Source organism: Rhinopithecus bieti, unplaced genomic scaffold (genome assembly GCF_001698545.2).
Source record: "Rhinopithecus bieti isolate Rb0 unplaced genomic scaffold, ASM169854v2 scaffold_62795, whole genome shotgun sequence".
NCBI classification, from domain to species: domain Eukaryota; kingdom Metazoa; phylum Chordata; class Mammalia; order Primates; family Cercopithecidae; genus Rhinopithecus; species Rhinopithecus bieti.
Window position 1 is genome coordinate 1,598,231 of NW_016824245.1, and position 11,120 is coordinate 1,609,350.

The 11,120-nt window shown below is 37.7% G+C and overlaps 1 long non-coding RNA gene across 1 annotated transcript in view; it reads right to left on the reverse strand.

Moving 5' to 3' along the window:
- The window catches only part of LOC108522120 (uncharacterized), a 154,446-nt gene extending 145,592 nt beyond the window's left edge, over window positions 1-8,854 (reverse strand). The window contains exon 1 of the long non-coding RNA XR_001883371.1: window positions 8,797-8,854. This is a non-coding gene — a long non-coding RNA (uncharacterized LOC108522120). The remainder of the gene's footprint in view (window positions 1-8,796) is intronic.
- Between the last annotated feature and the right edge of the window lie 2,266 nt (window positions 8,855-11,120).

Here is an 11,120-nt window from a genome sequence, read left to right on the forward strand (position 1 = left end):
TTTACACCTGCTACATCTGTTCAATCTTTTCCAGGCTCTGCTTCACACTGGACTTTCTGTGCAGGCATACTTTTGAAATCATTCTTGTCCATTTAAGTTTCACACATGCTCCATAAAAGCATAGCATATAGAAACCAGCTTCAAGAGCTCCGTGGTCCAAGGTTGCATTTCCAGGAAATACTATCTCCATTTTCCTTGTATCTTCAATAATCATGGAACCTAGGTCATCGTGAATAAGGTAAAATACTGCTCTAGTGGTAGGTGATGAAATCACAAAACGTGGGGAGGACATTAAATCAGTTCTGTTGGAAAGTAAAACCTTTAGACAAGCTAATTAGTGTAAAGCCATTCATAAAATAATAAGTTTAAAAAGAACAATAATAACTAAACCACCTAGACAAACAACACAGTCATTCATCTTACCTCCAAGAAAAGCACAACCTCAACCAGCTATTTGCCCTGCTTCCAGTAGAGCCAGACACACCTGAATGTGCTAGGAAGAGACAAGCCTTAGGGGAGAAACAGTGTGACTTAGACAAATCATTCTATATCAGCGATGCCTTGCAATGTGTTCAATGGCTGCAGAGAGTACACCACAGGTGAGAGAGCAGAAAGTGCCCAAGGGGTTTCATACAAAAAACTATGTTTAGGCATAGGCCACAGTTTACTTAGAAAACCTTCAAAGGGCTGGGTGCAGTGTCTCATGCCTGTAATCCCAGCACTTTGGGAGGCCAAGGCGGGTGGATCACCTGACATCAGGAGATTGAGACCAGCCTGGCCAACATGGTGAAACCCTGTCTCTACTAAAAATACAAAATAATTAGCCAGGTATGGTAACACACACCTATAACTCCAACTACTTGAGAGGCTGAGTCAGATGAATTGCTTGAACCTGGGAGACGGAGGTTGCAGTGAGCTGAGAACATGCCACTGCACTCCAGCCTGGGCAACAGAGTGAGACTTCGTCTAAAAAAGCAAAACAAAACGAAACGAAACAACCAAACAAAGCCTTCAAATAACCTTCAAAGATGGGTTGGATGGTAGAAACTAAAAGGATACAACACTGATTACCTCTGACCTGTTCAGAGCATTTAAACCACAATATTCAAGGAAAATGGCTGATACTTATATGATATAATAAGAAAAATACCAGCATTCATATTGAGAAATCTGAGGAGTCTAGGATCAACAAATGGCATGGAAGTTGATAATAGACGCTATTTAAGAGCAAACATTATTCTGTTAAAGTTTATTTTATTGAGGTCTATTTATTTGCCCATCCAAAAATGAAATTGACTTGAAAATGGCAAGTGTTAAAACTAAATAATCTAGCCCAGTGTTTTCAACCCTCCTTCCCCAATTTTAAAATAATTAAAACAAAGAAGATCTAAGTGATTGGTCCAGGGTATCAGAGACAATGGCAAAGTTCAAACAAGAATACAGTTCTCTGCCTTTGAGTCCCAAGCTTATTTGGAGATTTCTACTAGTTCTAGTCCTAAAAGGACTAGGGTCTTCCCTGCCTATAACATACTCTGACCATATCACAGACAAGTCTCGTATCTGGAAATCTTTCAATTCCTAAAATTGTCTTAAATGATTCCAAAGATTAATACTTCTATATGTCCACTGAAGAATAAAGCTACTTCTCTGGAATGTATTATATCATTTTGCCTAATAAAACTCACAGTTTGTGCTTCCCTCCCTTTCTGAAAGAAAGGAGGGTCATAGAGAAGAGATAAACTTATGATTCATGCAAATAAATACAGGATGAAGGGGCAGTTTATCGCAAGTCAGTCAACACTGTATTTGTAGAACTTGTATATGCTGCAACTTTCTTTCTGGGACCCTAGAGCAAATCTATGGAGAAACCAATGTCCAATGGCAACAGTTTGTATTATATTTACATTTCTAGTGTGCTGGGATTTCAAATCTGTTATCATGGAAATGTATTTCACAAAATATTGCTATACAGATCTGAGAAGAATTGGATTACCTTCCCTGAAATGATACAACTAAAAGCTCTGATACTAATCCTTACTGGCAGCCAGCGCTACACAGTGACCAGGCAGTGGGTCTATGACAGATGTGAGATTCAAACCTGGGTGATCACCCTCCTAAACTAGCGCTCGTTTTCCTACATCTGGCTTTATAATAGCATAGTATTCTAATAGGCAACAGAACAACATTATTTGATACTGACTGCTGATTGGGGACTAGACTTGTTTGCATTCCTATCATCTTTAAATCAATTTATAAAAGTGAAAACCATTTTAGCCATGGGTTAACTGAAAAGCAGGAAGGCAAAGACGAATGCTTCTGAAGTGAAACTTGGAACAGACAGATCTCTTGTGACTTTTCAGGCTGTTGGCAGTACCTATGGTGGTAATATCAATATGTCACTCCAAGTCCATGCACATCTTGCCTCCCATATAGTGGGCCAACACTGTGATTCAATTTAAGAAGACAGCGTAGTTTGTACATAGTTGCAAGTAGACTTTCCCATTCAAAGTATGATTTTAAAAGGACTCCAAAAAGCCCAAAGATTCAAAAATATTTCCTCCTCACTCTCCTGACTATCATCTTGACTTTGGGATGAGACATTGTTTCCTACAAAGTTATTATAGAACTTTGTTAAAATAGAAATATTTGTTTGTGGCCGGGCGCGGTGGCTCATGCCTGTAATCCCAACATTTGGGAGGCCGAGGCAGGCAGATCACGAGGTCAGGAGATCGAGACCACGGTGAAACCCCGTCTCTACTGAAAAATACAAAAAACTAGCCGGGCGTGGTGGCGGGCACCTATAGTCCCAGCTGCTCCGGAGGCTGAAGCAGGAGAATGGCATGAACCCGGGAGGCAGAGCTTGCAGTGAGCTGAGATCGCACCACTGCACGCCAGCCTGGGCAACAGAGCCAGACTCTGTCTCAAAAAAAAGAAATATTTGTTTGTTAAAACAGAAATATTTAACCTGGGTGGAGTAAAATAATATTAAGCAAATCATGATATCATCTAAAACTTTGAAACATTAACAAATAAAACTGTCTGAAGCACTTGAGCTGTTTGTGGCTCACCCCTAACCCTACTCCACTCCTCTCGCTATAGATGGAAGGTCAAGTTTAAGGGTCCTATGGACTTAAGGTTTAAATGTCTAACTTTAACACCTCTAGTGAGGATTTTCTGCTCCAGGTCAATAGCTTCTCACAGTCCTTTCTTGAACACTCATTCTTCTAAACCCCTTTCTCTACACTTATGATGCTCTTTTTTCTTGCACAATTTGTCCCCATCATCTCTACCCTTATGTTTTAATTTGACCTTTTCTAGCAACCTGAGCTCTTGGCATGTCTCTCTTCTCTGAGTCCTGGCTATTTCTGGATCACGTATTGCAGAACATAAACACAATCTGTTTTCCATTGCTCTTTAATACTTTGCTTCCCAAGCAGACTTTCTTCATAGCTTTCATCTACTTTTTCTAACATAGAATATGAGGTGTGAGTGTCCAGAGGGCAACTTTATGACTCTGAGTATTAGGAGAGGGAGGAGATAGAGACAGTGATATCTTCAATAGCATTCACTAAGCACCTACTATGCACAGAGCACTTGTTAAGTGTGAACTGCTGAAGATAAACTAGATTCTCCATGGGCCTTATCCCCAAGGAATTTATAGACTAGTGGAGGAGACAGAAAATGCCAAGATGCCAGGGCTGAGAAAAGTGTGAACACCAATCCTTTTCCTGGGCTTTCTTTTCTTGTGCAGCCACTGTGACTTTCATATTGCATGTGAGTTTAGTCATTAGCCAGATATGAAGTCTCTAGCATCAACAGTAGTATACCTCCATTTACATTACCATCCTCAAACACTTTTCTTACTGATGAGAACATCAGAAATCCTTTGGTACAATTTGATAATGATGTGAATTGAGTGTCTGGTATGTGCCAGGCATGGGGCCAATTCTCTTGTCATTGATTTGTGAAACCACAAAGGATGATTTACGGTACCGTGACTCTATTATTTTAGAAAATAGTACAAATGAAACAGCTCAATCAAAATTAAATTGTTTTTTTTCCTCCCCCTCTATCTATACTCAGATCTCAAGGTCAGATAATGTTTTGTCTCAAAGACAAGAGTCAGGGGAGAATTCCATGAGAGTTTCCTTCATTGTCCTCAGTAATTCTTTAAGATTCAGATTGTCCAACCCTTTCAGAATGAGATGGGCTGCCGCTACTCAGGACTTATTCTGATTGCATCTTTCTAAGCAGGGCCGGGGGCTTCAAGACATGGTAGAAAATGCTTGATCTATGCCTCAGACATAAAATCAAATTTTATTCCATTATTCTGTGAGACTGCTGACCTTTGGGCAAATTAGAAAACGGCACCTCCTTTCTCTGTAATAACAGTCCCACACCAAAGATCTGGACAAGCAGAGCACAAACATATGGCAGACCCGATTTGCCTCTCCTCACTACCAGATGCTGTTGTGCAGTATACAGTCATACACGGCAGTGCTGATCACTCTTTTTGGTCATTATTAAGCTTATTTAGCTTTAGTTTCCTAATCTGTAAAACAGGGATAATAACATCTCCCTCTGAGACTGTGAAGAGTAAGGAGATAATTTGCTGAAAGTGACTGATACACGGTTGGCACTCAATAAATATTCACCAAACTTTCTCCTTAACTGTACTGACATTTCAATAGGCTGGCTCACACAAAAGCCTGGTTTTCTATGGTTGTTTACCTTGCCTCTGAGCCCTAGTATGTATGATTTTTTTTTTAATTTTTTTTTATTATACTTTAAGTTCTAGGGTACATGTGCATAACGTGCAGGTTTGTTACATATGTATACTTGTGCCATGTTGGTGTGCTGCACCCATCAACTCGTCAGCACCCATCAATTCGTCATTTATATCAGGTATAACTCCTAATGCAATCCCTCCCCCCTACCGCCTCCCCATGATAGGCCCCGATGTGTGATTTTCAAACCTCAGCTTTTTATCTATGGAATGAGAATTCTCTTATCTTTTCATGCTTTCAAAATATTTTGAGAATTTTGAATACTTGGATAGATGTAAAGCACAGTTATACAGAAACCTATACTTTTATATACACACATCTATCTAATTATATGTTCCCCTTAAATCAATCATACTGATATTAGCTAATATTAATTGTCTCATTAGGATTCCTGTTAGCCAGAGCTGGAGTCAGGGATCCTTGAGAAATCTAATTGACTCAAGTTAATTGTAATTTTTCCTAGGGGTTTTATTACAATAATTCCTAAGTTGATTGTAATATTCTACATTTTTGCATAGCACTGAGATTCTTCAAATGAATTATACTTATATGATGACAAAATGTTTGATGATAAAGACAAAACCTATTATGTTTCATTTGGATCATTCTCCCTATCCTCTATGTTTACCCCAGCTCTTTTCTCACTTTCTATTTTTCTTTGTTTTCTCTATGTTTTTTAAAATTGTCACTTTGTTATCCAGATCTGTGTTATAAGTTTCTTGTTCTCCTAGTCTACCTCAGTGAAAGGTAGCATAGCCAGGCAGAAAGGATGTGTGTTCTAGAATCAAAAGGTCCTAAATACAAGCTCTAGCTTTTTCACTGACTATATGATCTTTGAAAAACACAATTTGTATTAACTTGTTTTCTCTGCTCTAACGGTGCAGTACTCTACATATACAGAGTAATGTTTAATATGAGAGGTAGAAATTTAACCATTTAACATCCAGTAAAATTTGGGGGGCTATATCTATCCATACAGCATACAGTATGGATTCAAAAAGACTTTTTTGTAAGTAATTGTGGTTTTAAATTTAGTTTTGACAAAAGCTGTTTTGTTTCTTTTACTCATTTACATGAAAAATGTGAACTGGAAAGAATGTTCTTCCAGAAAGATCATTCAAGTCCCATCTCTTCCTCCATCTATTAGCTGAGCGACATTAGACAAATCATTTAACTTCCTGAATCTGTTTCCCCACTTGTGAAATCAAAGAGTCAGAAAAGATCCCCTCTAAGGTTTTCCAGCTCTGAAAACTTTAATTGTAATTTTCCTTTACTGGGTTAAAATATTAATCACTCTTTAATAATGACATGCTCCAATCATGATATACAACAGCTTATCCATAAAGTCCACTTGATAACACATACCTAGAAAAAAAATACATCCTTAAAATCTTCTATGGATTTTAAATATTAATACTTATCTTGTGTTTTAGCCATCATGTACATGTTTGAAACATGTATGCTTTATAACACATGTATCATCTAAAGGACTACCAACTAAATAAATGCCCAGTAGATGTATGGATATGTAATATTCCACAGCCAGAGCCCAAAGAAAATCCTCAGTTACTGATACTTCACAAAAACTGTGAGGCCTGTGCCTATTGTCTTTTATTTTCTTCCAGTTTTATGCCAGTCTCTAAATCCTATGTTCTCATTTTATACTTAGTTTCTTTGATTTAGAGCCAGATATAAAGTAGGAGATATAGAATTTGTAACTACATTCTTGACTCAATTATCAAAATTCACCGCACAAAATGGACTTATATGCCTCTACACATATGTTTCCAAAGCTTCCCCAAAGCCTTAGCATCTGAAATAATTTTATATTTCAGATTCCATTTGGATAATTGTTGGATGGTCATGACATGTCATATATTTAATGCACTTTCCAGATTGAAAGTCATTTAAATATCTATATCTTAGGGCCAACAATTTCCAAAGGTAATCACCTCAGTTTGCCACATTTCACTTGCATGTATTACAGACAGAAGGGGACACTGTTTTGAAAATTGATGAAGAATATAAGTACCATTTTACATGTATAATTCTTATTTCCCTAAAGGAAAATGTGTGTGGTTGTATAGATACATATTACATGTATGCTATATATGGTCTACAGATTTTTTTGCGATTTAATATTGAATAAAATACATGAGTATCTATATAGGTGCTGATGCCTAATGAAAATTGAGCAATTAATTGGGAAATCAGATTAATCATCAACTTGTTAAGACTGAGTTCCAAAGATGACAATGTAGTACAAAGGTTATATGCTAGACAAACAGGCAGATATCAGTTTGAATCCCAGTTTCTAATCATGTAAATTTTAGAAAGTTATTTAACTGCTTTAACAATTTTTCCATTGAAAATGTGGATAATGTCTATTCCCTAAGACTATTTCAAAATGTGATAAAATGTAAATGCAGGTGGTCTGAGGACTTCATAATGAGGACCACTTTGTTAAAAATTTTAGCTCCCCAAAGACAAAATTCAAAGTTATATCCTAGGAATTAAGGGTCATTTTAGTTAATTTATCTAATAACTGTTTCCTGATATAACTGTCTAGTATCCTAACAGGGGTATGAGGCATTGTGAGTTGCTAGGCAACGTAGGAAAGCAAATAAGGCTTCGGTTTGCCCTGGTAGGAATGTAAGTCAGCTACAGAGGCAGATCCCAAAGAAGGAATCTGTAGAGAGTTTTTAGTCTTACTCAGCCTTTACAATCATATTACCATTGAAGGAAAATTGGTACTATTATGTTCCCCACTCCATGTTTTACAGACTAAGCCTTAGAAAGATTCCTGAAGACAGATATTCTATGGTGGTAGGTAGTGAGACTTTCTAATTTCAGGACGGTATTGTTAAATGACAAAAGGATGATGATAAGTAAATATTTCTTACATGTGGAAATGCCTATAACACACTCAGTGGTTATCTAATCTGTGAGTTCATCAAGGGGCCATGCTTTATTTATTTTTACACTTTTCTCTTATCCCAGAATCTAGAATGTGTATGGCACTTAATAAACATTTCTTAACTGAAGAACTATAGCTTTATAATGTAAAATATGGATAATAGTCCTAACTGGCTTTACATAAATATTGGGCAGTAGATAGTGAAGTTTCCTTTTCTCAGTAGAACTGAAACAATCAAAGAAATGTTATTTTAGTAAATGTTGATCTCTTTTCATTCTTTCTCCCTGGACATTCTCTGAAATCTGTCAATGGAATTTGTTTACTCCAAATCACATCTTTGTTGCCTTTGAGTATTGCCATGTTTGAATGTTTACCACTCAAATCCAGCATAAAAGTGTTTTCTTTTTTAGGTAAGATCAGGCAAAGAGGTACTGAATGAATAACACTTGATTGGGAATGGTAAATAACCATGTAATTAACTGTAAACACTGTGTGTGGTGATTTTAATGTAATTTGAGGACTTCTAAATTATATGGTCATAAAATGGCACTTGGGCTTATGCTTTACAAAAATATCCATGTTTGTATGAGATTAATTAGTGCAGTTTGCATAAAGACATCGAGTAAAGCACTTTCCGAACATTCTCATTTGTAAGGTTTTCTTATTTATAAGGCTTTCTTGAGTTTTTCTTTCCATCTTTCTCTGGTCTTGAAGAAATTATGATCATTATCCACATATTTCTGTAGCTGCAAATTAATCTGGACACCAGTAAGGAGTTGATGGGCTTTAGTTCTACTTAAAATAGATTTTAGTTCTTAAAATGGGTTGGTCATTTTACAGGCTGATTATATCATTATGTCTTTGGTTCAATTCACGGATCATCAGATGCCCAAATGGGGCTTTTTCACTGTTGGGAGAGTTTATATGCATTACGTAATGAATCACACATACTACAGCCCAAGGGAAATAACTGTAGCAGAGTGGCTATCAAGCGCCCTTACCACTGCTTTCCACTCATGGCAAGTTTTGCCCTGCAAGGGTCTCCTTTTGGTGTGTGTGATGGTAACAGTAGGAGACTTGAGGTAATCTTACCATCTGAGGCAGCTCTTGTGTTTTTCCATCTCCTGGAAACTTTCACTTTGCAAACTCAGACTCAAGTTACCATGGCGCTACTGGGAATTCTCGTAGATTATGTTATGATGAAATAATGGTGGTGAGGATGATTGTGTAAAATTTTTGATGACTATTTTCCAGATGCTCTGCTGAGCATTTTATATGTATTACCTCATAGAATCCTTACAATCCACCACCACTGATTTTTAAAAATTACCACTTTACACATGAGAAAACTGAAATGTAGAGAGGCTAAGTGATTTGTACAAGGTCCCACAGCTTACGGAAAGACATGGTTTGTTTGTCTAGCTCCAAAATCTCTGCTCTTAACTTTTTTTTTTGGGGGGGGGGGGGGGGGGGACAAGCTCTCACCATGTTGCTCAGGCTGGAACGCAATGGTGCAATCTCGGCTCACTGCAACCTCCAGCTCCCGGATTCAAGCGTTTCTCCTTCCTCAGCCTCCCTAGTAGCTGGAATTATAGGCACATGCCACCATGCCCAGCTAATTTTTTGTATCTTTAGTAGAGACAGGGTTTCATCATGTTGGCCGGGCTGGTCTCGAACCCCTGACCTCATGATCCACACGCCTTGGCCTCCCAATATGCTGGGATTATAGGCATGAGCCACTGTGCCCTGCCAAATTTTTTGATGTATTGCTTCAGCATAGATTAGGGCTACGCATTCCTTGAAACTGTATGCACAGCTAAGTTTCAGGTCTTTTTGCATGTGATACCTCATGTGTTAGGTAGACTCATTTTTTAGTTAGCAATTGAGATAGCTAAGAGACCAGAACTTTCGACTACTGAACTACATGTCTCACATGGAAAACCTAACTAACATTCCTGATTTGTAGGACAGCAGTAAAACTGGTCTCTCTATAACTTATGTAGATCTTGGCTATATCAGAATTATTCCAGGCTGTGGTAAGAAGTCTAGTTACTCACCTTTGGGAGAGTTGTGGGAAGATAGCATGTGCCACTATGAGACAGTCTGGGATGCCACCACAAACCACCTCCAGAGGTCCAGGACATAGGGAAAGACATTTGATGGGAAGGGAGAGGTATGCAATGGAATGGTGGCTGCAACACCTGCTCTTACCTTCTGGAAGCATGATCCTAAATGAGCATGTGGTCATGAAACACAAAGGCAGGTGAGGAAAAATGGTATTGGCCATGATCCTTGCTTTGGCATATTGGAAATCTGGTCATTTCATTCAAATATTCTATTTGCCATCATGATGACTACACCTTGTAAGTTTGATCTAAAGCAGACATTAGCTTCAAATGCCCAATTATTAATGCATGGCAAAAAAGTATGACAACAGTGCCAGATTTCCATGGACCAAAATAATCACTCAACTCTTTAAAGCAAACAATTAAGACTAGCCAGATGTATATTAAAGGGAAACCAGAGAGCTTAAGTGTACTATAGATTTGCCATTTCATTCAGGTAGTCAGCACGTGGAACATCTACTAGGTATCAGGTATGGTGTCAGTGGCTGAGGATACAAAGAGTAATAAAATATAGACTCATTTTGTCAACAGAGACATGCATATTAACTTTGGTTCAGAAGTAACTATTACTCATAACATTGTATGATCATGAATTTCAATGAATTGAGAAGAGTCTGAACATAATTTTTTAGCACAGGTGGAACTAATTATAAGCAGTTATTTTGATTTGGACAGTAACATTACCTACTCTTTCTCTGATCAAACTTCTGTACAAGATTCAACATGTTTTCACCTCCCACATATTGTCAGATATTAACTCCAGCTGCTTTCTTTTCTGTGCCACATTTAAAAACACTCTTTCTTTTTAAAGAGTGTTTAAACACCCTATCCTTTATCTAGACCTCACTGACTTTGTTCTATCAAACAGCAGCTGGAAAATGATTATATGCAAAATTTCAATGTTTTCTCCAACTTCATATTTGTGAATATTCCAAAGAAGAGGTCTGTTCTTTCCTCTGGCTTTTCATCAGTGAAAGTGTTACTCTTTTCCTTTCTTTCAATTCCAAAGAAAATATCACTTTTCAATATGGTACAAACAGTTAGCTTTTGCTCACTGAAGCAAAATTTTCAAGTATTTGATTCTTCCTCAGATTATTGTACTCCCAGGTAAATTAAATGTCAGCGTGAGGGATAGCTTCACCCACTTCTGTAGCTGGCTTTATTCAATCCAAATAAGTCTTAAGGGAACAGCCCGCACAGCACAGCTTTCTATCACATTCCAAAGGCTTTCTCCCTGTGAGTATGCCTGGTCCAACCAGAAATTCTGAAGAAAAGCTAAGAATTCTGAAT